Source organism: Bombus impatiens, unplaced genomic scaffold (assembly GCF_000188095.3).
Source record: "Bombus impatiens unplaced genomic scaffold, BIMP_2.2 scf_0526, whole genome shotgun sequence".
Classification (NCBI taxonomy): Eukaryota; Metazoa; Arthropoda; class Insecta; order Hymenoptera; family Apidae; genus Bombus; species Bombus impatiens.
In genome coordinates, this window is record NT_176945.1 from 21,644 (window position 1) to 47,147 (window position 25,504).

Below are 25,504 nucleotides of genomic sequence, written 5' to 3' on the forward strand. Positions count from 1 at the left end.
CAACGAAGACAAAAAAAGAGAGTCAAAGTAAGGAAAAAAAGAAAAAAAAAAAAAAAATGAAAGAAAAAGAAAGGAAGAGGAAAAATTAGAACGGTGGTAGAGGATAGTCCGACAGTTTTACAGGAGTAAAAGGGTCATTAAGAACGCTTTAAAAACTCAATACGCTTTTCATAAATTTCGAAGCATCGCGGCCGCATCCTCGCATCCGCGTAATTCGAATACCGGTTCTGCTGGGTATTTATGACGAACACACACGCTCTTTGAAAACGTGAATACGCCCTTTATAGGTCGTTCCGTTACGCGTACCAAGGTGTTCATAAAGTCGAATTTATTCACGAAGGGAATCAAGCGGCTAGAGAAGCGCGAGATCTTCGTTTTCGACTCTGTTGAAGCGTTAGGGATAGTTAGTTCTAAGCCATTAGTTTATCATATTTACGTGCTTTCTATCTTCGAGTTTTTGATTTTCTATACGCATCTTTCAAATGAACGTCGTTCTAAAAACGTGTTTCAGAATTAAACGTTTTAAAGGTACATACTGACTATTAATTCTTGGCGTATAACGAACATTGTTATCTTTAGATTGATTACATTAAATTGATACATTAATATACATTAAATGGCGTAATAATTAACGGAATTTAAATAGAGATTTCTTTCGTCTATTAAATATCGCTGTTCGGAATTTTGAGTGACCGTCCGTTTATGGCACGAACAGGCCCATTCCCTTCTTTAGGAAATTCCGAATTATATGTTCTCCCCGAGCTGTAAACCTAATGACTCCGAGGTCAGGTATAAAACCCCGGGAAAGGACTAGTCGGAAGGGCACGAGAGGCAAGCGAAATCCAACGTTGGTTGGTAGAGAGAATCAGCAACGTAGGAGGACAATTCATCATCAGACATCGTACCGGTGAGATACTTCACTCCCAACAAGATCTTACCACCGTCGTGCATAACATCACACTTTACGTTATACAATAAGTGCAGATACAATGCTGGATTACTTCAACACTCGATCTATTAAACCTCCTCCACCTTGAGCGTTAAGTCATTCGAGATACGCGATATCGACCGATCGGTTTGACCTGACCGGTTGCTCTTTAGTCGATAATTCGCAACAATCGCGAAGGGTGAAATATTTCGTATGTTTTATATAGGTAATTGTGCATATTATGTGCGTTCTGTGTATTCTAGCATCTTCAAATTGTTCTATAAGCGTGTAAGAATCCTAGTTGTTGTTTTCGGCTATTGTTGTTATATAACAATTGTTTGAAATAAACGATCTATGAGGATGTATCCATAGTGAAAGAGTTAAAGGTCGCGATTACTAAACTTGCGCGAGATGTAACTACCATGAAAGCTTTTATAAACCCCTTAGCGAGGGATAAAGTGGCGCCGAATGCTACGAAATATCTCGGAGAATTTCGTTTCTATACAATTTTCTTGCCACCGGTGCACGGTAATTGGCCGCGGCATCCACCGGAAGTCGCAAGCAAACCACGCTTGTGACTTAAGTTTTGCTACCTGTAGTTTGTCTCTCGGGGACTGCAAAGGAGTATAGCGCAGTCTTCGGTGGTTTATGCGTTTGCGTGCTTTATTCTCTCACGGTTCTTGCTTCTTGGATGTTAATTCAGATAATTTCGTTTGTTGTTACGGAGGGTTGAAAGGATTTAGAATTTTGTTTGGGGTTGAGGTTTTACTCCTTGGCTTTATGATCTTCTACGCGTGTCTGCGTATTAGAGTTAACTGCTTGCTACTTTGGTAATGAAATGTTCGCATGGAGTTTGTATTTTGCGACTATGTTGTGTTTTCCACGTAATTGGTGACTCAAATATGACTCGATTTTATTATGGCAACAAGCTGTGCGTGAATTTAGTTCTTTTTTTTAAATTAGTTAACACAGTGGGTTGAACGATTGATTTAAGCAGAGATGTACACGTGAAGGATAATAAAAAAGAACGATATCATTGATTGATGTCAGATGGAGGATTCCGTTGGCCATTTTACAATTCGTGTCCTGTAAAATGAAATCTGACAGTACTCGAAGCGTTTAAAACGTTACATCGAACAAGTTGACACGAAACGTTTTATCGTCGACACAATAGCGATCGATTCGAGAATCGTTCCCTATTCAAACTTTATTCTCAAACCTTCTGTTACTATCGTTTACACGCACTTTCTAACCTCTAACCTTTTTCGTTTCTTCATTTACATACTTTCTATGTGCTGTTATTTCTAAACTTCCAGACGCTTACCTTTCACAGTGCTCGGCATAGAAAATATAATTATTTAGAAACTTACATTTTTCTTAAGATACGAAATATCGGAGAACCTACTTTGCTGTTTACGGGCAGCCAAAACTCTTTAGAATACGAAATTTCCAAACATCGGAAATCTGTTATCTGTAAATCTGAAGATCTTCGGTATACCAAGCACTGGAAAATCCACCCTTCAGAGTATTAAATAGCCGAAAACCATCTCTTCAGAAGTTAAACCTTCAAAATTACCCTAATCCTATAAGCCCGTACATTCGCTCCAAATTTCTCGCCTCCTGCAAAAAATATCTCGCCGGTTACACGCTCGGTTCCACGTATTTCCATCGACGACCATGGGATTAAAAAATTTCAGCTCGCGGGTACTCAGCACTTGGCTTTTCCGCGAGTACAGCGAGTCTCGTATGCGTCAGGAGAAATCGTAAACCCGTTGGACGATCATCGACTATGAAAGCCAGGGCTTTGTGTGCATTGCGTTCTGGTGCAATGCAGCAAAGACAGGTGGAGCAAATCGGCTCGAACGTTGCAGGTGGCAGGAACGCGAGGAATGCCGACCGACACCTTTGGCAGCATTTGCCAACTCTCCTCCTTCGGTGTCACATCCATTCACCTTGCAATCCGGCTTTGCCGATCGCTTCGCGAGCTTATTGTTTATGGCTGCGCGAAACTGCTCCGGGGAAGGCGTGGCGAACACGATCCTTCTTGGTTTGCGCGCATTCTCTCTGATCTCGTTTTTTAAAGGCTTGTTTGTCTGCTTCTTGCTTCGTTCTTTAATTCCATTTCGACGATCGGCTAGGAAGATCAGCTCGTTCGAGGCCAAGCTCTTACTAGAAAATTCGGCCGATCTTTTTGGACAATTTCAACTATATTTGTTCATTCTGGAGTGTTTTTCAATACCACGCTGGTCAAGTAGGTTAGGTAGGACGATCTATGATAGAGATTTACGCGACAGCAATGGCAATTTAGAGAAAATTCGCTACTTCTTTTCTTTTCCTACTTACGACGTTATTAATACTCGGAGGATTTGGATATCTGAGCAGCAGAGTTATTATCGTATCGCGCCTCTTTTGACAGAATTCTCCATTTCTTATTCGTCGTTAGATAGGACAGATTAGGTATTTTTTTTTAGTTACGATCTTTGAGAAATTTGAATATTTGCCGTATGAGCGTAAAGTTGAAACGTTTCACGTGGTAATATGTAGAATTTGATTATTAGACACAAGGTATATAGTTGCTGAGAAATATTCCACTTTTTTATTGACAAACAAGTCTTTCTATTCATAAAATCGTCTATCTTCAGAAAGTGCAAAATCGAGAAATTAATAAAAATATAGCTCTAATTAGCTCGTATTAGATCTTCGAATGAGTTAACATCAAATCAATTGTTATTTTCATTTTTACAAACATTTCTCTATTACCTCCTGTTTGTATTTATAATGTCATCTCTTGGACAGTTCCTCGGACGTTAATGTCGATTTATTCCTAAGAAACGTATGCGTCATCGTTTGCATTAGACAATATGTGATGTACCTACTTACTTATTGTGTCATCGGTTTGGAATGGGTTAGAGTGTATGGCGTATGATAGAGGAGATTGTACGGAGTGGATGAAAGGTGGATTGATAGGGTTTGCAGTTACTTTTTGCGCGTATGAGTTGACAGGATTATTGATTTGCATATGAGTAGGGAGTAGGCTATGTGGTTATGTGCGAAATGTGTAAGGTGCACGGTTTTAGAAGCCTGCAGGGATATTGTGCTGAACGCTGTGTACTTCTCATACTTTATTCCAACTATAATCTAACTCCGGCTACATAAAATCCGAGTTTCCCAGTGAAGTTACGTAGTTAAATGCTTCTAAATATGAACTTTTTGTAACACGCTTTTACTAAGCTTTTATTCTTTCTTTTTCTAAATTTATTATTCAACGTAGAACAATGATTTGTGTTATACGTAGATCACGAGTGAAAAACACGATAAGTTAGATTTTCTGTGTTTTGTACAAGAGCAGTTGTAGAGTTCATTACACGGCAAACCAATTCTACTTGTTGGAACTTTTTACTTGATTTTATCACCTTCTTAATATTTAAATAATATATAATCCCAATTAAAGAGAGTCACGCAGAGTAATATTAATTAAGTTAAACTAATCTAAGAGTCTCAAACTAATATTATTCTCTGTTTTTCGAAAAACATCGTGGATCTCTGTCACCTGCTTTCGAAAGGTTTACGTTCCTTTTTACGACCAAATGGTAAAGGAGTTAGAACCGAAGAGTTGACCGAAGAAGGATTAGCCAAAAATTAAGATTTTCTATGCGTATCTCTCGGTATGTGGAAAATGATAAACGAATTGATGGAATGCGATCGCCGGGCAGGACTGCTGATTCTCTTTCTCAAAATTATAGCTCGTTAACCAGGGAACAGGCGTTGTATCTGTGATTTGATACACTCGTTTCATTAACTTTATTTATTTATTCATTTATTTATTTATTCATTCCTCCTTTCTCTAATTTCCTTTTTATTTTCTTTCCACGCGAAGCTGCAATGAGTCACTATCGGGCCGAACGAGATTTTGTTTTATGTAGGTCGTCGGATTTATTTCGTCTCGGGGCGTTCGTGTGGCGGAAAAAGAGGTTTTCGGCCGTGGAAATTAAAAAAAAAAAAAAAAGAAAAAAAGAATACAAAAAACAGAAAAGAGAAGAAATAAAAAACGAAACAGAAAAAGTGCATAAAAAACAACGAGTATAGGTTCAATCTGTGAAAAATATTTCGAGCAATCTGGATGTGCTATCACGTCTCTCTCTCTCACCCTCTTCCTAGATGATTTGCATTTGTATTGCTTTATTTGTCGCCAACTTCTCGTAGCCGTTTTCTTAAATTAATTAGCCACTGGCCATTTTATCTTGGATATTTTTCGTGCCCTAACATCGGGTCAATTATCGGTTCTATTTAAATTCCCTGACACAACGACGAGAAACTAAAACGCCGCCTATTCCTTGTGTACGTATATAGGTGTTTCATACGTGTTAATCAGATTACTCCCGTCGACGTTTAGTATTCGTGAGATCTAGATCGCCATGACCTTGTTTCACTCTCGTTTGTGTAGTTTTTAATGAATATCATTAAAATGTTATTTTCAATTGCTGAAACTTTCCTTTGATAACAGTATGCTTCAACGAGAAGTACTTTCACTTAAGAATAAAAAAAGTTAAAGCGTTATATTTCTATTTTTTACGTAGCATGCAATATCTTTGACGATAGTATTTTGATAAGAAATCGAGAATCTTTAGAATTGCATGTACTTGAAACGACCGTAGGATTGCAGAAGATGTTTAAACAGGCAACGTTGTTTATTAATGTAGATTCTACTTACGAGACGCAGTTGGAATCCTTAGTAGTCAGTTTTAAATTTAGCTTCGCCTTCTTAAGATCTCCGAAGGTTTCTCTGCATTTATCAGATATGTTTTCATTAAAACTCGAGACACGACCATAGAGAATCCATAAAAAACGAAAAAACTTCAAGAAACAACTTAAAACGTTTTCTCAATTATTAATAAAGCTAGACAATTTTTTAAGAAATGCGAACATGAGCCAGAGGTACAAGAAATCACAACGCGAATATTCTCCTTAAATCTATTAGCAGTTTAAACGCGAATAAACCTTACATTTCATAACCCAACGTCGCTAGAGACACGAAGAATCCCATTGTTTCTAATCGATCTCGTTAGCTCGCGATTTTTCGAAAAATATCAAGCGAACACTACACTGTATCTAGGTCAGTATTTATACTAGAGAGATGCTGGTAATCCAGCCCATAATCCTTTCTCCGAAGTTCGTTTTTAATAGCCGTTAAAGCCTCGGTCGAGTGTCGTAATCCGCGATTCGTTCTCACGCGCGTTCTTCTATCCCGCGTGGGTATCATCAAATGACTCAGCCGTCTGTCATCCTTTAATTATCCCCCGTGTCCACGCGTTTTCAATTATCGCTTTTGTTTGCCGCAACGGTTCGCGCATTTGCTAGGCCATGTCCACGCCCTGCATATTTCAAGATCTTCGCTTAACCACAACTCCAGTCGCTTAACTTGTTATTACCGAGGTTATGAATAATTTTCGCTGAAATGGGCCCCTCTGTCGATTGCTTTCCGTTTTTAAAATCTCTTAGGGTAAAAATTTTGCTGTGTCGCGAACAGAAGGTTTACTTACTTAGTATATCTTCGCTTTAATTTTTTACTATGCTTATCATTATAACGCGTTGTAATTTTTGTTAAGAAAAGGATTCTTCTGTCGACTGTTTCTTTTTTTTTTTTTTTTTTTGTAATTTTCAGAGAAAAGATTTTCTCTTTCATTTCTTTCTGATTAGTAGCGTGTTAGATGTATCTTATCAACCGATTGTTCTTCGTTTTTACTTTAAAAATTCTCAGGGAGAAGCATTTCTCGTTTGGAGTAATTTTGTCTTAAGTTTCGATTTGATTTATTATCGGTACGTTAAGGATGTTAGGAATGGGTGTTTCCGTCTATCGTTGTCTGTTTTTAAAAATTCTCAGGGAAAAATATATTTCCATTTACGTACCGATTCTTCTTTTGAATTTTCTAGTTTAGATATTTATTGTTATTATTTGTACCGCGTTACGAATAAGATCGTTGATAAGGAGCCCTTTTCAAACATTTCTCAAGGAACGTATGATGTTATTGCGTCGCTGAAGAAAGATTTTCTCATTTCTATATTAGCTTCTCTTTAATTTTCTGTATTTTCCCTAAGCTACCTTGATGATATTTACTTAAATTACTCGAGATATATATGGAAGAAGCGAAGGGCGATCTTGTACTTTACACTGGCATTACTTTGAACGTTTTACTATTTTTCGAGGTTTCCCTCGTTTTGAGAAGATACGATGATTTGTAGAGTTATTTGAGTGCGTAAGAGGAGCGACTTTAGCGTTTTCAAAATGAGATCCTCGTCTTTGATGTCTTCTTAATTCGATCACGCTCGTTGAACTCGCACCAATGTTTTCGTGGCGCGTGTTTCCTTGTATATGAAACTTACGAATAACGTTTCAGAGATTCTTACATTCAACGAAATAAATATTACAAAATTTCGCTGGATCTTCGCGTAATTTTCGTGTCGTTTCCTATGAAGCTCGTCTTTTTTTTTTTTCTTTTTTATCGAATTTGTAGTTTCAAGAGAGTGGAAGTTAGGATCGGTCTGTTTCCTGGGAATGTTTCCATTGGAAAGAGATTCTTTCCGATCGGGAGATTACGAGAAGTAGAAAGAGGATTAGGAGTTGTAGAACGTTTCTTTATTTGTAGACGAGCCCATGAAGAACCAAAAATGTGGAACCAGTTTTCGAACGCTAGGTTTCCCACGACTACTTTTTCCTGGCCAGAAACAAAAATAGAAACGATTTTTAGAAAAGTACTAGCAAAATTGCAACGTCGTAACTTTTGAAGAAATTATTAAAGAGCATCGATCAACGAAGAAATTCGAAAAAATTATCCTACTAGAATAAATTGATTTCCTATCCAAAATATAATTGTCAATGTAAAAAGAAAAAATGTACACGATTAAGCATAAATTAAATTTCTATTAAATCAATATTAATAAAAATCTGTATTTAATGATGATCATTGCCTCGAAAAATTGAGCATTTTACGTTGGCCTTTTTTTAGGAAGCGCAAAGAATATCTGCACACAGAGAGATGTACGCACACACGTACACACAGTGCTAGTTTCTTTGAAAAGTGCATAACGTCCTCTCGTTTCACATGCATGGAATTTATGCACTTGGGAGTTCTTTATGCCTGTTCGAGTATTTTAGTCAGAAAAGCTGCTTTTTTGGTTATTTTATTGGAGGAATTTTTACTCGACATCGTATTCAACGTCTACTTTATGGCCTCGTGTAACCGCGAACGGGCCAAATAGACATATTCATAGGTCACTTCTTGCTCCGTGTACCGGTGATATTGCAAATTTGTTTTTCGCACAGACTTTAAAGGAACCGAGTACCCGCAAAAACTATTCAGGAATAAATGGGTGAGCAGGCATGTAACCACTAAATATAAAAGCGACTAGAAAATTTTTCTCTATATAATATAACGTATAACATCAGCTAAATAAAACGAGAGTCAAGACATACAAGTATACGTACAAAAGTACGTAACTTTTAAGCTACATGATGTTCTATGGTTTTTGAAAGTTTCACAAGTATAGACTGTTTAAAATTAGCCGAAATATTCCAATATTTAATTTTTATAATTTTAATTTATATATATTTATATAATATATACAATAAAAATCGTATTGTAAAAATATCGTATCGTTACGGTACACAAAGGTAATATAAATAAAATATGTTAAAAATCCAGATATCTGTAGTTGGGGATTAACCTAATGCAACCTAACTCTCGTCCGAATTTCCTGAATAAAAAACAAGATCTAAGCACCATTGTTCTGTAAAATGAAGCAGCGATCCAACATCTCGCTAAATTCCCATTCACTCGAGATCGCCGGAGATTATCGGATCCTTAGGTAGCTTGGCGAAATCCGTAAACCATCTCCGTACTAGGTAAATCCTTGAAACCTCAAGAGAGAGACGGAGAGAGGAGTTCGCGGTGGTACGGTAAGTCGAGGGAATCTCGAAGGTGTCAGGTGCACGTGGTTGCTTTTATTCGCCGCGTGGCTCTTCAACGGGCCGACAACCCTTAAATTGCCGCTGGTACTTCCGATGTCGAAGTTTCACCCGGTTTCTTTGTCTTCGCGATCCGTATCGTCGCTAGACCGATGCTTTTCTAATTTTCCAAAGATTTGTTCGACGAAGACACCGATTTCTGTGGTTTTTGGGTATCAGACATGTGATTTCATCGGTATTTTTATAAACTTGATTGAACAAATGGAATCTCAATATTGTAGCAGGTATTATACTTTGGATATTTTGTATCGTGCATTTTTGCAATTTTAATTTTTATCACTCGGTGCAAACAATCTTCACACGCCTGATAAAACTTTTATCGTGACAATAATTACGAAAATATTATTATTAACACGATTACATCGCTTTTATTGGGTTGGCAACTGAGTGATTGCGTATTTTGTCAATGACCACCTAATGACAAAATCTGCAATCATTTAGTTGCCAATCCAATAATTTATAAATTGAAGACTAAATTGAAGACGAGATGGAAAAATTTAATACATCCAGGAATTTAATACGAACGTGATAGTCCGATATTACAGAAACTTCTATCGTATAAGGGAACAAAAGTGAGAATTTCTTTTGTCATGGAAATCAACGTCAATTTGTATATTCCATTGTGCAAGCTTTTATGAACCATTGTTCTGTGAAGACCTTCATCAATCGAAGTTTATACCGTGCAAAGGTATGATCTTCGATTTAATATCGAACATTCCATCTTGAATTTTCGGTGTTTTTAACCATCAACCGCGCCGAATTAATGCGCTTATCTTTTGACTATCTTCCTTCAGAAGACGTTAAAACGTTGTTTTACGTTTGACGCGATAAAAACGATAAACGATAGAAATGATTATGAAAAGCTCATATACGACTAAGTTCGATTATCCTACGCAGAGTTGAAGATTGGATTTTAAGACGTTGAAATGAATCGAATAACCTTTACCTGCATTGATATACGCTGAGGGATTAAATAGTATCAGGAATATTTCGAGAGATATGGATTTTTATCAGAAAAGAGGAATTTGATTTGCGTTACCGGTAGCTTTAGCACAAGACTTGACAAAAAGATCGCCAGCGTCTGATTGTGAATTTTAAACGTTCAGTGATATCGTCTTGCGGGATCAGCTTTCCAATATCGTGAAAGTACAGGGGAGCCGTCTTACCTGAAACGTTCTATTCATAGTATGTAATCTCGAATGCTGCGGAATCAGTGCTCGATAGGATCTCGGGACGCTTCTTATTCGCAATAAGCCGGTGTATTTTGTTCGCTAAGGAGAAACCAATAAACTTGGCAAGAAAATATCCGGGATCATGAAAAAGAAAGGATCTAACCAATCGTTAAATATCCAATCAGCTAACTAACACGGTTTTTGAACGTTATGGAAGGAAAAGAAAGCTGTTTGCAACCCCGGCGGTCAAATTATTTTTTATAGTAAAATTGATCAATTATTAAGATACTTTGTTCGAGTGTATAATAATAATTTCAATAGCTCAAGAGACCGATATGTCATTTAGAAAAGCGAAATGTTCTCATATAGTCGCAATTCACAATTTACGTCTAACGATAAGTGTCGTAATATTTCTCTTGTCTCTGAAATATTTCAACGTAATCGACTGACCATTTAATATGCTACGTACGAGATTTGATATCTCTAAACCTTCGAACAGTAGAATTCCATTTTTTTCTTCTCCATATCGACAATAAAAAAATATGTAAGGTATGTGTACGTATTGGTATGTACGTATGTATGTATATATTATATATGTGTATAAATATATGTTCAAGCAATGGAAGAATACATATGTATATGTAGATATGTACTTCGGTCTTCTGTGACGGATGAGGGAGGATGTTCTCAACTATGCGGATTTCCATCTATGCGGACAGTCGGCGTCCCTAACCCCTCCGTGTTGTTCGAGCCAGCACCGTAGAAGATCAAAGAAAAACTGATTGAATTTTTCGTATCAAAGACATATTATAGTATGCATGTTGTAATATAGTCTAGTATTTGCCTAAGAAGGCGCGATCGTTTCTCGAAGAAAGGGGATGAAAGGAAGGCATGAAAAACACGGAGCACATAACTCGAACGTTCTGGAAACGAAGATTGTTGCGGAAAATGTTGCCACGCAGGATCATCGTAGAGAGAACTTTTCGCGGAATCTTGCCGGTATGCTTTCGTCGCGACGACATCGTGGAAAACAGCAAAATGAAACGATTTGTAGTTAACGTATCCTCAGAGGTATAGGAAAATGATCGTGATCCGATGATTATTATTTCTAATATTCTCGAGTTTTCTCGATTAGAAATTGAAACTCGGAACGACGTTACTTTGATCGTTGTATTTCTTATTCTTTGACAATAAGCGAATAAACTGAGTTCGGTTAAGTTGTCGAACTTAGTCTTAGAGAATGTCACGGGAATGGTTAGTGGTACAAAATGAAATTGAGGGGAATAATCGTGGATTAATTTACTGGAGTTAGGAAGGAAAAAGTTTGAAAATATTGTTGACTGGCTGCTAGAACTCGTGGAACTGCTTGTACTTGTTGAAGAGTAAAAGGAAGTTCTAACGAAGGAGCGAACTCCAGGCTTGGAATTTGTTAGGACGGGAACTTCGATAGACGTTGTAACGCTTGTAGGCACTCTCACGTTGAGCTTTGGTAAATCTTTGCCATCCTTTCCGATGTCGTCGACGAACCACTGAAAGTATAGACAGGAACTTGTTGCAGATCGATCTCAAGCATCACGAGATCACGTGAAATCGATTACATCGTTATATAAAAATCTGAACTGTATATTTCCGTAGGTTATGATTTTATTTCCTTGCCACCTATCTCTTTCGTATCGAATACAATCGTATCTGTATCTGTACAGATAAGTTTCTCTTGTTTATTCAATTTAGCGCAGCTTATCAGACAAATGGTGTAACTTCTGCAGCTTGTAGTTTCGTAACACGTGCATGAACTTTCATAAATACCATATACAATAAGACAGCGGAGTTGCATCTGGCAAATACGTAAATTAAAGTTATAAATCTTTGTTTATAATACATTAAGAGCTAACGCTCCATTAATCCCATGTTCCTGAATTTTCGAGTGTTCAAATTTTTAAATATTCGAACAACCAGAAACTCAAATTCTTCAATATTGAAATTTCCGAATTTTTAAGAATCAAACTACCTAAATACTTATATCTTACGAATTTTCTAATTTCCAAATCTTCGCTAATTATATACGTATAAAATTTCCATTACACATAATTCGTTCTATAACATAGCGTGACCACAACTTTCACGCATTATTTCACTGCTTCACCCTTAATCGCTTAACCCGATAGAAAAGAAAAAGAAATTAATATCACCGGTACTAGAACTGTCTCAGAATCGCTTAATAGCGAAGCGTGTACGAAACTTGTGAAATACACGGCGAAGTCCCAGCAGTGGTTAGAGGACGTTGTTAAATTTCCGCAAGAAAATAACGAGCCGGTTTTTAAAAAAGCAGCCGGGGTTGGTTTGCAGGGGTTGTCGCGTGACAGAACGGTGCGTAAAAGAGGGGCATAAAAGGACCGCCTTCCTCATTAGAGAATATAATCCGCGATAAAATTGTAACATGGTCGACGCGTTGATGGTAACCAACGAACCAGCCCAGAACGTGATAAGTACTCCCCTTCCTTGTGATAGCGTGACTACCTCCGTGAACACGCAGGTGGACACGCACCTGTAAATATCTTCGACACCCACGCCAAACCAAAGAATCTCCTCGAATCGTGATACCTTTCGTGTTATCCTTGGTTGAGCCTTGTATGTAACGATCGAAACGTTAGATAATCGATGGCCTTGGATGCTGCTTTGATTCCGGATAATGTACGCGAAAATATCAGCGATGGTTTAGAAACGAGAGAAGTTTGATACTCTAGGTTTGCTTACTTATGTAATATTTAAATAATTTTATACCAAGAAATTAGAATTCTGGTTGATAGTCTGAAGTCGATGATAGTTTAGATATTCGTTCGTTTGATATTTCTTTAATATTCTGAAGAATTAGAAATTTGAAAACGTTTGAATTAAAATATTGTGACTTGTGGTGGTTCTTAATTACGTGGAAGGCTCTAGGCAAAAAGTTGAAGCAAAAAGGAGGATTTAAGAAAGTTTCTAGTTTACAACGGAAAAATGTGGTTGATAATTAGCATGCAGGCTGGTGAATTCTCACGCTAGAGAATCCATAATTAGAGAAAGTATCAGATTTCAGAGTCTAGGTTCGTTGAAGAATGATATATTAACAGTTTTCTAGAAAATCTTAGGATCCTATAATTTCATGGGTGGAAAACAAGAAATAAATAAAAATTTCGAAAATAAATAGTAGATGGATAATTGTCCATAGATATAGCAGGAATCATAGAATATAGGAATTTGTATGATTTTTATACGATATTTTACAGAATCTTATTATTATTATTATACAGTAATTTTTATACAACACTTTATCCATTGTTTTTATACAATATGTTATAAAGTATGTAACAACTATTTTTTCTCTTCGGATTATATTTTTTTTTTTTTTGATATGTTATTCGTTTTAATCCCTCCCATAAAATTGTTACGAAATCTTAGAATTCGCATAACTTCCACTTCCATATACCATATACACAGTCGCTGACTGTTTGCGATGAAAACTCCAGGCAATAATCTTGGCGTGCAATCGGGCAAATTCTCGAAACAGGCAATCGATAAGGAAGGGAGTACGTGAACGGTGTACACGGTGCAGCGTGTCCGGGCCGATGCACAGACATATATTGAGGATGTACGCGGGTATATTGAATTATCAGGAATTTGGGTCACGTTCACCGGGCAGTATCGGAAATTCGTCGTGGGCGGTCGCGATCGATCGCGATTGATTAATTTTGGAAAACTGCCGGAGGAGCCATCGTGAAAGGACCGGTCACGTCGAATTTTCCACGGGTCCCACGGAAGGGAAGTTGAAACGCGAAATATCAAGTTGTCCAGTCGGTTGTGAATTTCCCCGAGCCGCAAGGATGCACTTCATAAACTTTGCTTAATACATTGAGAGCTAACGTTCCATTAATGCCATGTTTCTGCATTCTTAAATGTCCAAACTTTCGCATATATACATTTTCAAATATCCATATTTCCAAGTATCCAAGTTTTTAAAATGTTTGCCAACTTCCAAAGCTTCGCGATTTCAAATCCTCCAACTTTCAGGTTTTCGATCTTCTAAATTTTCGGATCTCCGAAACGCGATCTTTTCCTCGCTGTATCTACGACATTGCGCAAGAAGTTGACTTTCGTTTTGAGAAAGATCGAAGATGCCTTAAAAATTTCTAAAAATACAGGCGAGTACAAATTAATTATTAAGTACGTATACAGTGTACCCTCTTCGAACTATATTTATTTACCCAAACTTTTTTACTAGAGTTATTAATTTGTCGAAGTAGTTCCTGTCCCATCCCGTGTATTTTATTCGTACAAAAATGTTTCTTTTTTCTGTTAATTTTTTATCGTAACCAGCGTTACAGACCAGAATATAAGAGCCCTTCGGCGATCATAAAAAGTTGATCTGAATCCTTAGCTCGTGAACCATAACGAAGAGCCCAGTGGGAGTCGTATCGACGGATTAAGGGCGTTTTAATTTATATTACCATCGAACTAGCCCAGCGTACGCGTTACGAGGGAAGCGCTCGGAGTGTACTGGCTATGCGGGTTAATTGAAAGCAAACGCTTTCTGCTATTGTTTCAGTCTGGCGAAGCTCTATAATATTCGTCTACAATGAAAATCGCATCGATGATATTCAGTAGTATTTCGGGATATTCGCGAGCCAGGGAAAATTATTTCGGAGCGCAGATGCCAAGGAAGATGGATCGGGTGATTAGTCGCGAGCGACCAGGTTTTGTCGAAGACCGTACGGATAATCGAGCGATGGGCGCACTTGGGTGCACCAGGGAAATAATTCGAATTAAGAAACTCAGGCACCGCCCGTCCGAAGAGAATGCCGGATGGATGAACAAAATGTACTTTGATGGCACTACGGAGAATGGGAGAGAAGCAAAGGTTCGAGCACTTAATCGAAGGGTTGCAACCCTGAATTTGCCTCACCTTATCGGTTCGTTTCAAATTAAATTTTCTATAGAAGAAAATACCCTTGATAGTGATGAAATTAAGTTGAACGTTGTTATAAATTTAAGTCGATATCGGTACATAAAAGTTTCATTTCGTGATATTCGGATTACCGTTTCAATTATTCAGAAGCCATGCCGATCGAATCTACAAATTAGGGTACAAAGAATAACGACGATTCTAAACACTCTATTCTTTTAAACTTATCTGGAAATTTGCAATTATTTATGCTAGCTGCCTCTAACAGATAAATTCATGAAAATAAGTGTTATCACCTCCAACAAGTATCAGTTTTTGTTCAAAAAACCAGATAGCGTGTTACTTGCTCGTATTGGACAGCGAAGTGGCGAACGAAAAGTTCATTCTGGTGCATCCTGCATCATCGGCGATGAGAGAAGAAACCGAAAGATCTGGGGGCGTTTTCATCGAGCGTTCCGCGCAACCTTCCCTCGAATTTTCTCCTTTTTCCACCCCTAACCACACTTTCCGGTATTCTCTATCCCATTCGGTCGGATTCGACTCGTTTCCTCTTTTTCGCCGCCATTGGCCACGCCACGGGAAAGAAACGGCACGGATAATGGTGGTGCGAGGGGTGGATGCAGAAGGGGTAGTCAGGGGTGGCTGGTGTTGGATAGTAAAATATTGGCCAGACCGGCGGGCGCCGCCAACGACTTTTTCATCGGACGACGACGACGACGTCGAGAATGTTCGGTTCTCGCCCTCTTTTTCCAGCCACTGACCCCTCCGTCCGCGCATTCACCCCTTTTCCGGTCTCAACATCCCCTCTATGACTCTCTGTCTCTTCCTCTAGTCGTCTGTATGGCGACGCTGCGTGCTTCAGAAACTTTCGTATCTTTCTTGCCCTCGTATCTTCGCTTGTTAGGTGTTGTATTAACGTTGGCGCATGCGAAATGTCGCTTCGACAGTTTGTACCTGACAGTTTGATATCACATTAAATTATGCTCTATCTAATTACGAAGATCACAAGCTGAAAACATAAGTCGTATTCTTCGTTTCTTTATAGAAAAACGAATTTTAAACTTCAACGTTATTTTTATATTTTTACGAACGTAGTTAAAGAAATAGGATAGATAGATGCGATAGAAATAAAAATAGAACAATAGATGTTATATATATAATTATCGTGCGTAGAAATCCGCAATTTAGATATCAAACAATTTCATATCAGAACTCTCTGTCAGTGACTCGTACATTTAAAAATTATTGATAACGTCAACCGCGTAGATTATCGTTAATCAAATTGAACTAACTAAACAAATATTATTAGCTTGTTATAAATATCGTGGGTTTACCCCTTGTGTTTTTGAAGTTTTATTTTTAAAAGCCTTTCATTGTAATCTTTGAATCTACCAGGTCATTCACTTTTCCCATCGTTCCTCTGTTTTCTCCACTGTGTTTCTTTTCGTACGTCTGCTGCAATCGAACGACGTTGCGGTACAAAGGGATGGTTCCGTGTTCGCGGAAAGTGCAGCGAAAATATAAATGCAGACACGGAGGTTAGAGGTCGGGTTATGGAGCGATCCTTCGGTCGATGGCTTCGCAGATCGCTCGTTCGATCTGTTCGCCCGTGGAATTTCGAATGGACTCTGCGGACTTCTCGGTTCCCCTATTCGTCCATTCTAGTAAATCTCTTTTCTTGTGTTTTGGAGAATTTACATTGATCGTGGGTATTCTTTTTGAGAATTTTCGCGAACGGTTTTATTCATGTATTCCGAGATCTTCAGGTATGCAAGTAAATAAAGTTTACGAATCTGATTTTAGTAGAAAGTTTGAGTAAAAAGTTTGATGCGAAAGCATATAGATTCAAACGTGATAGAAAAATTGAAGAGTACTTTTTTACGAACAAACTTTCTTATACGATCGTGAATTAAATAAATTTTCCTTTATAAATTATAACTCGAGTTTCAATACGTAAATTATATTTCTTTCTAACGAATGTCTAATGTTTCTACTTTCACGGTTTCAACGTTACGAATTTATTTGTCCAATTTACTTATTTTATTCTTTCGTTTATTTTTCATGGAATATTCCCCTCTTCACGTTAGAGTTCCAGTTATATTTCTCTTTGATTTACACTTATGGTTTACCTTTCCAACTAGCAAGCTTCTCTGAACATTTCTTCTTAACATTTCTTAGCATTTAAACTTAAAACCTGCAACTTAAATTCAATCTTGCTATGTGTATATATCTCTTATGTTCTCTACACCTTTACATACTTGTGTATGTACATTCTCGCAGTGTCTAAATCTCAATAACATACAAATGCAAACAGAAACATAAAATATGAATCTTCAACAACGTAAAATTTAAAAATACAAAAATATAATATGAAGCTATAAGTATGCAGCTATTCTCTATTCTTCTTTGGTCCTTCTTCTCCTGTTCTTCTCTCTTCCTACTTTCTTCTGAATTAATTTTTATTATTCCATCTGACGATTTCTCCTTTGTAATTCACATCTTGATATACAAACAACATTTTCTTTTCTTTTCTACCGAATCCTGAATGTTTCTTGACTCACGATTTTAAGGCGACGAATTGATCTCTGTGCGTTCGCCCGATGAATTGCCTGTTCCTTATCACAGTGTTAAAGCATGTAGATTAGATGGCGGTATAATAGTATGATATTGTCCCCGGGAAGGGCGCGAGATAGATAAAATTTTGAAATTTTTATTCCGTGGTACACTTTTATTACCTCTACACCAAGTCTATTACTTGTTTCATCTCCGGCGCTAAACGAAGTTATAAGGGGTGCCCGTGGCCGTGGCAGAAGTTACAAAATAGTATGTAAATTTTAAACTTATCGCCGTATAAATTTTAATATTTTTCGAAAGCCTTTGAGGCGGCACCTGATGAAATTGCGTTCGCCACGGCAGTCGAGTGAAAATTTCATTCAACGCCGTTCAATTTCGCTATATCCTGATGAATTTTATTTTTTCTATCTCGTCAAACATTCTATTCACGCGGATCGTAATTTATTCGCTGACAAATTTGTATCTACTCTTCCTTTATTCTTGTCGATCGTATATACCAAAGAAAAACACGGCGCAATATTATTATGAAATGTCGAACTTGATAGAGCTATATTTGACAGAACTGATGTAGCGAGATCGTAAATTGAAATATTAAATAACAGCGAATGATGTGTATTTAGAATGTCTCGTAGGAGCCATGCGAATATCAGGTTCCAAAAATCATTTACGTACCGTGACAGTGCTAATGCAATATTGTTAATATGAAAATCACTTTTTACGTCATTTTAACGGATAACAAGCAAAAATTGCGGATTACTACTATATAAGTTTCCTTTCTGAAACTACATGTTTTGTTTGAAAAGCTTAAAGTTGATCGATCGTATTATACAAATTTTCCCAGTGTACAAAGTTGAAAGTTCTTTGTAATATACGTGCATTAAGTAAAAGTAGGAAATTACGTATTTATAAAACCTGTTTATCAAATCGTATATCGTACACAATTTTCTAAAATACTTTCTAAAGAACAATATTAAGAAAGATTTTTGAATGGATACCATACGACTGAATCTTATAAATGAAATTTGAATTTTTACCTAAGTTCTATGTGCCTGGAATCGCTGTCTTTCTTTGCTTTTGAATCGTGTCTCACTAATTCTCGAAGACCAACTTTCACCGACTGTACGTTCTCTTCGTTTCCTTTCATTACGTCAAGGAACGGAACGAAAAATCGGAAAAAACAGTGCGAAAAGTCGTATCTTTCCCTCCGCGGAAGAAGTTCCGCTTCATTATTCCAGCGTTCCACAAAGCGTCTCATCCGATCTCTTTCGCATTGATTCTCGAGGGCCGAAAGTAAGATGAAACAGTCGCGACAGTTGCACATTCGCCATTGTTACTCCACCTTCTGTCTACTGGGGCGGTTTTCACGTGGGTTGTTTACGTAGACAACCGATTTGAATTGTGCAATCTCCGCGCCCCATTTTCTCTGGATACAGAGAATCGTTTCTTTCGATCTTTATCCATTGCTCTGGTTAACCAGACCCACTATCAAGTGCTAAGATACTTTTTTATGTTTGCAAACGTTACGAGTCTTCAGATAATTTCTCTTCCTGAAATTATAAACAAAGCTGATTAAAGGCTCGTGCAAGAATAATCCTTGTCCGGGTCTGCATTCTTTTCTAGAAAAAACGAAGATTATTTTATAAAAATGTTTTATATAACGGACAGAATGTACACGAGCGTTGTTATCCAAAAAGTAGACAAATTTGATAATTATTATCTAAAAGACGAGGAAATTTGACGAGAGTTGTTTTCGTTCCGTGTCTCGTAATTTTTGATTACTCCTCCGGATGTTCAGGGAAATTAATTTTTAGTAGGATATTAATTTTCTTGCCGGAAGCATGAAAACGCAGCACGTGCTGCAAATTCCCTGGAAGCACCTTTGAGCAAGTTAAAGTTACATCGTGCGGGGTAAAATAAAAGTTGAGAGGAAACACGCTTCGTACGTGATACATTTGTATCTCGAGTTCGGCGCAGCTTGTGTATACAGCCAATTCAACCGACTGAAATGTTATTTAACACTGCAAACATTGCGGCCGCTATTCTAGCGCGAATCCACGTTCGGTAAAGAAAAATGGAGGCTAAAATTTAGATCGCACACGGGTTTCAACTACTTCCTGGATAAACTTTGCATCTTTTATGGTAACGACTCAAGTTAATATGTTACTCGAATATGGACCGTTTTAAGCGTCGTTCAGAGATTATAAAAATAGGAAACATTACGAGAAAAGATAATGAACTTCACCCGATACAATGGCTCGTTTGGTTAATAATTTCTATCGGTATTTCTCCTGAAAATATTATTCGTCTCTAGCAACGCAAGATTTACCTCGGCAAATAGTTCAAGATGGATAAGAGAAATTCATAGTGTATCAATTCCCGCCATTATAAATATTAATACGAATTCCACTCGGACAGAAACTGGACGAAAAGTGGCAATGACGAAGAAAATATCTTCAATCGTATATCATCCTACACGTTAAAGACAATTAGTCTTCGTCAGAGCGTGAGAACAAACGATTTTTTGTCTTACCATCGTCGAATAGGCAGCCAGGTAAAGAATATCGTCGCGACACAAAGCTACGCGTCCCAGTTTCTTTCTCGGCTGGTCGTTTCGTGGTAAACGAGGCTTGTTTAATTTCCCCCAGTCCCATTCCAGCAGGGGAGGAAGAAAAAAGGAAGAAAGAAGGGAAGAAGAAAAAAAGAAAGAGAAACATCGGTGTTGGCGCAATTTGCACGCGCGCGTGCCATTATTACGAAACTCGTAATACGTGCGAACATGCCGTGGAACCGCGGCCCTTTTACGCCTTGTGATGCAACCAGACTGGCTGTCCCGCGAAGTTGCCGCCACTCGACTGACCGCCTAATGGTCGCGACAATTCCGAATTGCGGCTGAGTCCACTAATGCACTCCACGTTGCTCTCTAATACCGTGTGTTCCAGTCGATTTTCCCTATCGAAAGACGTTGTTACGGGGCAGAAAGAGTGCAGAATGAAGTTCACGGGTCGACTAGCACGGTGGTAACTGGTCGTCGGTAAACCACGTTACCAGATTATTTAACTAGAGTTATTAACCAATTAACTGGGTTCGACGTGTATACACGTCAATCCAAAGTTTTATTTCGGTGCGGTTGACGTGTATATTGATCGTGTAAAATAAAAAATTACCATTTACTATAAAAATCGAAAATTTTAGTAAAAAGTAATATAAATGACATTTAGTGGTATGTTTCCTTTATGCTTTCAGTAAACCTATTATGTATTTTATGAAAAAATGTTTGGTTGTTTGATTGTTCTCTTTGATACGTATATTGGTTATTCCCAGAATTGTTCTGTGTTTTATACCGGCTGATGTAACTTTATACCAGCTACAGCATCAAAAGCGAATCCACTTCGAAGATATACCGTCTGATCAAAAAATAGAATCCGTAAGCAGCCACGTTATTGGTGCTCGACCTGCGAAGTGCCACTAGGCGTGCTACCACCTTGCTTTGAACAATATCACACTGAAATCAATCGAATTTCTCAAAATTGTTCTTCTTCAATTTTTCTTGTTTACCAATTTTATTATTTTTTGGCAACTTTAAGTTTCCAATAACAATATACTTTTTCCAACGACGAATTGTTAACTTTTTATCGAATAAAAATGTAATCCTTCCTCGTTTTGCTTTACTCTTTTCGTAAAATTTATAGTACGATCATTTGCTCTGCGTTCGACCAGTGTACACTCATCGTTGCTTGGTTTTACCTGCGCATCCTGTAAGGGATTTCTGAAACTAAATTCCGCAGTTAATAGGTTGAAGCGGGATAAATTTTATGGGCTAGAAGATCGTCAACAATGTCAGGCTATGCGGGTACTAGCGACGACAATTTGTCGCGCAATCGTTTCGTCGTTCACGAAAAGGCCATTCGTTTATTTCCCATCGTACAGATATAAGAAACGAGTGCACGAGTTATCTGTTACCGTGTAAGTGGTTCAGATGTAGGAATAGAAAGAGAACGCTGCATATAAGCCCCTTATATGCAGGTCTAATCAGGCATGCACATTGAGGTCGCTCGTTGCTTGCTGTTACGTTTACATATTTACTGTACGAATACGCGTGCATTATTAGACAAGGACACAGTTCTCTATGTAGAGTTCTCTTTCCATTGCTATATCAGGTTTTCAGCACGCCCACTCTATATCTCTATGGTTTATATGGACGTATGCGCATTGGATAACGCGACTTTAGGACGAACTTCTTGTTATTAGAAACTGTGGTAGACGGTGTGACGTGTTGTTGGTTAAGATAATAACAAGACGAGTTAATTTAATTAATTATATTTACAGATATTTTAAAATATAGAATACAATGATATTCGTTGTGAGATTGCGCGATACTGCGGTACTGATACTAATTGTTATGCTGATTCGCTAGACAAAGACTTATACGCTCGACTGACTGACTGACTGACTGATACTGATCGATACTGATATTAATTCGTGCGACTGACTGTGTCTGGAGGACATGGTCGTCTATTTATACTGGTCGAGGGGGGTACCGAAACGTTTGAACTTGTCGCCGATCGTAGGTTGCACGTAGCAAGCGGAATTGCTTTGTCCAGAGTTTGTTTATTACATTATGTGCATCGTACAGTGTTAATCCTTTGTGGCAAAACAACTACGTGAGGCATTTTCGTATCGAAATGTTCTAAGACGCATATGTCGCTACAAAACTTTTGATCGACACGAGCGAGAGCGACGAAACTGTTGTACAGTAAATTGCTGCTAATGCCCGCATAGTCTTAGGTAACAGAAATAATATTGTCAAAGGAAAACAGCGGGATGTGACATTTTGTAAAAATGAAACGTTACGACGTAGCATAATTTCAATCTATCGCGGGTCCCAGGGAAAAATATATAGAAGTAACAGTTTACGTATTAAAGGATTTCCTGAATATTCGAGATTATGAAATTGCAATTAGCAACCCACCGGTAAAAGGCTATATTTCCGAGACTCGATTTTACCCTTTTCTTCTTCTTTTTCCACAATGTCATTCACCCTAATCTAGCGACAGACACACGAACATCTGTTAATTTTTTCTCCACGTCTATCGAGATTCGCCCTTCTGCAGACAGCACAAGGACATATCTGTGTCTGGCCCTTGATCCGCTTTGATCGAATATCCTTTTCGCCTCGTGACACAGCGAATAATAATCCCCTCTTACGGGATCACTTTTACGGACTCTCGTCATAATGGCGTCTGAGTCTCGTCTTTGCGACGACCTGCTCTTCTCTTTCCATCTATTACAAAATAATATTTAAAAGCCAATCGAATGAAAGGAAACTTACGTTGACTTTTACGATCCTATTGACTTTTCATTGGCCATTTTGTTACATTCACATTGATTTCTCTAATAATTTCAACATTATACATTCGATCTTTCTGTGTTCTTTGTGTCATTGAGTCATCCAAGTTTGAGGAAACTCGCTATCGATACGTCTGACTTGCTCCTTTTAAGTCTCTGCCAAACATTTTCTTCGAACATTAAAATCCCTTTGTCTATATAAATATTATAAATACTTGTATATAGTTCGCATAAAGTTCCAAAGGCTTCGTTAAAAAATAGGCTAGGATAGGTAAGTAAATTAATTAAACAATTCAGAAACCGGGTTTTTCATTTTCATCGTCATTTAGTATCTTATTACGCAAACTTACTATTAAAATAAATTTAATTTTTCTCATACGTTTAACATCTCCATTGTAATTGTAGTTCGATTGACAACGTATAACGTTACTGCGCGTAACGCTGCAAAATAATCTCCACGCAGAGATTTCAATTGCCTCAATTAAAAAAAAAAAAAAGAAAAAGAAATTCTTTCCCTCGATCGAAGCGAGGTTGAGTCGCAAAAAAAGAGGAGAATCCCAATAGGGATTCCAATTGATATGAAATCGTCATTTTCTCCTAATTTTCGTACTTTTTAATGGAATTTCAAGTTTGCAAATTTCAATATCTCCGCGCGCATTTTTCAACCGGGACGCGAGTTGAGGATGGAAAGCGTAATTTTTGCAAAATTCGCCAATTCGAAGTGCAACATAGACCTGGGGTGGAGGCGTGGGGAGAGGCCTGCAAGTGGTGGGCCGAGGTGATATTTCATACCAGTGTTCCGTATATAATTAATGGCAGGTTCTTCCGCTTCCTCGGCCAATTCCGTGGTCCACGAACGCCATTAACTTCGTCTCTTTCGCGTCACACCGACGTAAATGATCGTATTGTGCCATGTCGTATTCATTTACCTTCTAAATCTCGATTATTACTCGGTTCTGAAGCGGCGAGAGAATTATAAAGAACCCCGTTGCTCTTCGGTGCCATTTATGGCCAATAAAAGTTCCTCGTGCTTCACGGTCCCGGCAATCCGTGAATTTATCTCGACCCGTAATTGTCTCTTTTTTATTGCTATTACGATTTTATTAGTTCTCACCAACGGATACCGGTATTTTCATTGAGACCGACAAGTTTCTATCTTGCGAAAGGAGCGCGCTAGAAAATAGCCAGTTTCCGAAATGAAGGATTTGTTCGGGTCATTAACCTTTTATGCCCTGAGGATACTTTTAGAGCGCCGTATACTTTCGTTAGAATGATATCATGAATCAAATATACTTGCAGTGACTCGCGGTAGTATTTCAATAATTATCGTGGTAAATTTTTTTCCACATACGACGTGCGTTACGCGAGACATTTTGAAATTTCAGTAGCAGCGTAGCGAGACACGATCGTCGTAATTATACTGGTAAGATTCGGAACTAATGTGGGAATGCACGTAAGTAGAAATTGCAAGATATTTACTGCTAATATATACGCATTTAATATGGCCACGATTATTATCAATTACATGGTACGTAACCTCGTAACTCGTAGACGAATTCAACGAATTGGAAAACAAATAGTTTTTCATGTAATGGCATTCAGCATGGTATTTAAGTGGTACGTAATGGATTTTGTATGGAGCATACTCGTTTAAAAAATGTCATGCAAACGCTGTTTTACCTTGATATATTCGAAGCATCAACGTTTCTTTGACATAGGAACGTGCGCGCACGTCACAACCCACGCCTCTGTGTAATTGTACTCTGTACACTCTTCTAGTTGCTAGCTAATGAGTTAAATTGAAGTTAGCTTTGCGTTACACGTGAGTCACACTCTTACGTTAGGCCAGCTTTGTCCCATTAGATTAATGAATAAAATTAGTTGCGTCTTCCACCGAAGCTCGCCAGTGTACCTTCATCGCGTACAACATCGTTTGCATAATTTATGCCTGACTTAACAGTACAACGTTGGCAGCTAAATGATTGCGGATTTTGTCATTAGGTGGTAATCACAAAATCCGCAATCACTTAGTTTCCAACCCAATAGAATATACCGTCATAGTTGATCGCGTAAAGATTTTCGTCTGGAATGCGATTGACCCTCGATTCACACGCTTTCATAAAAGTATCGTAAGTGATCTGAATTACGTCACTTAGAAATATTCCACGTTGATCAGTTTTGTAAATCAGAAAAGTGAAGGAAACAATTCTATTACAAACGTTCGTTTTCTTAGAATTCAGCTTGGAATTTTTTCAGAGAAATGCAAGTATTTCTAGTTTTGTCGCGTTAATCGATAGACTGCGGATTTTTATGGATTCCTGGGAAAATGCAGAGAACGCACATAATATGCAGAGACGTATAAATTATCAGAAGCACAGTATATTTGTTACAAGGTATAGTTTACATAGACAAAATTACAAAACAATTTTCCGAAGTCCATCTTTTTTTTTTTAATTAACTTGATAGAAACGTGAATTTGTATAAATATCCGAGATCGTCGATCGACTCTTATAAATAAGAAA

The 25,504-nt window shown here is 37.8% G+C and overlaps 1 long non-coding RNA gene across 1 annotated transcript; it reads left to right on the forward strand.

The window, feature by feature from the left end:
• The first annotated feature begins 657 nt into the window (after nt 1-657).
• LOC117151922 lies at nt 658-19,311 on the forward strand. Its single transcript, XR_004462092.1, has 3 exons — nt 658-1,075; nt 11,890-11,895; nt 19,302-19,311. It is a non-coding gene; the product is annotated as an uncharacterized LOC117151922 (long non-coding RNA).
• Nucleotides 19,312-25,504: the final 6,193 nt, after the last annotated feature.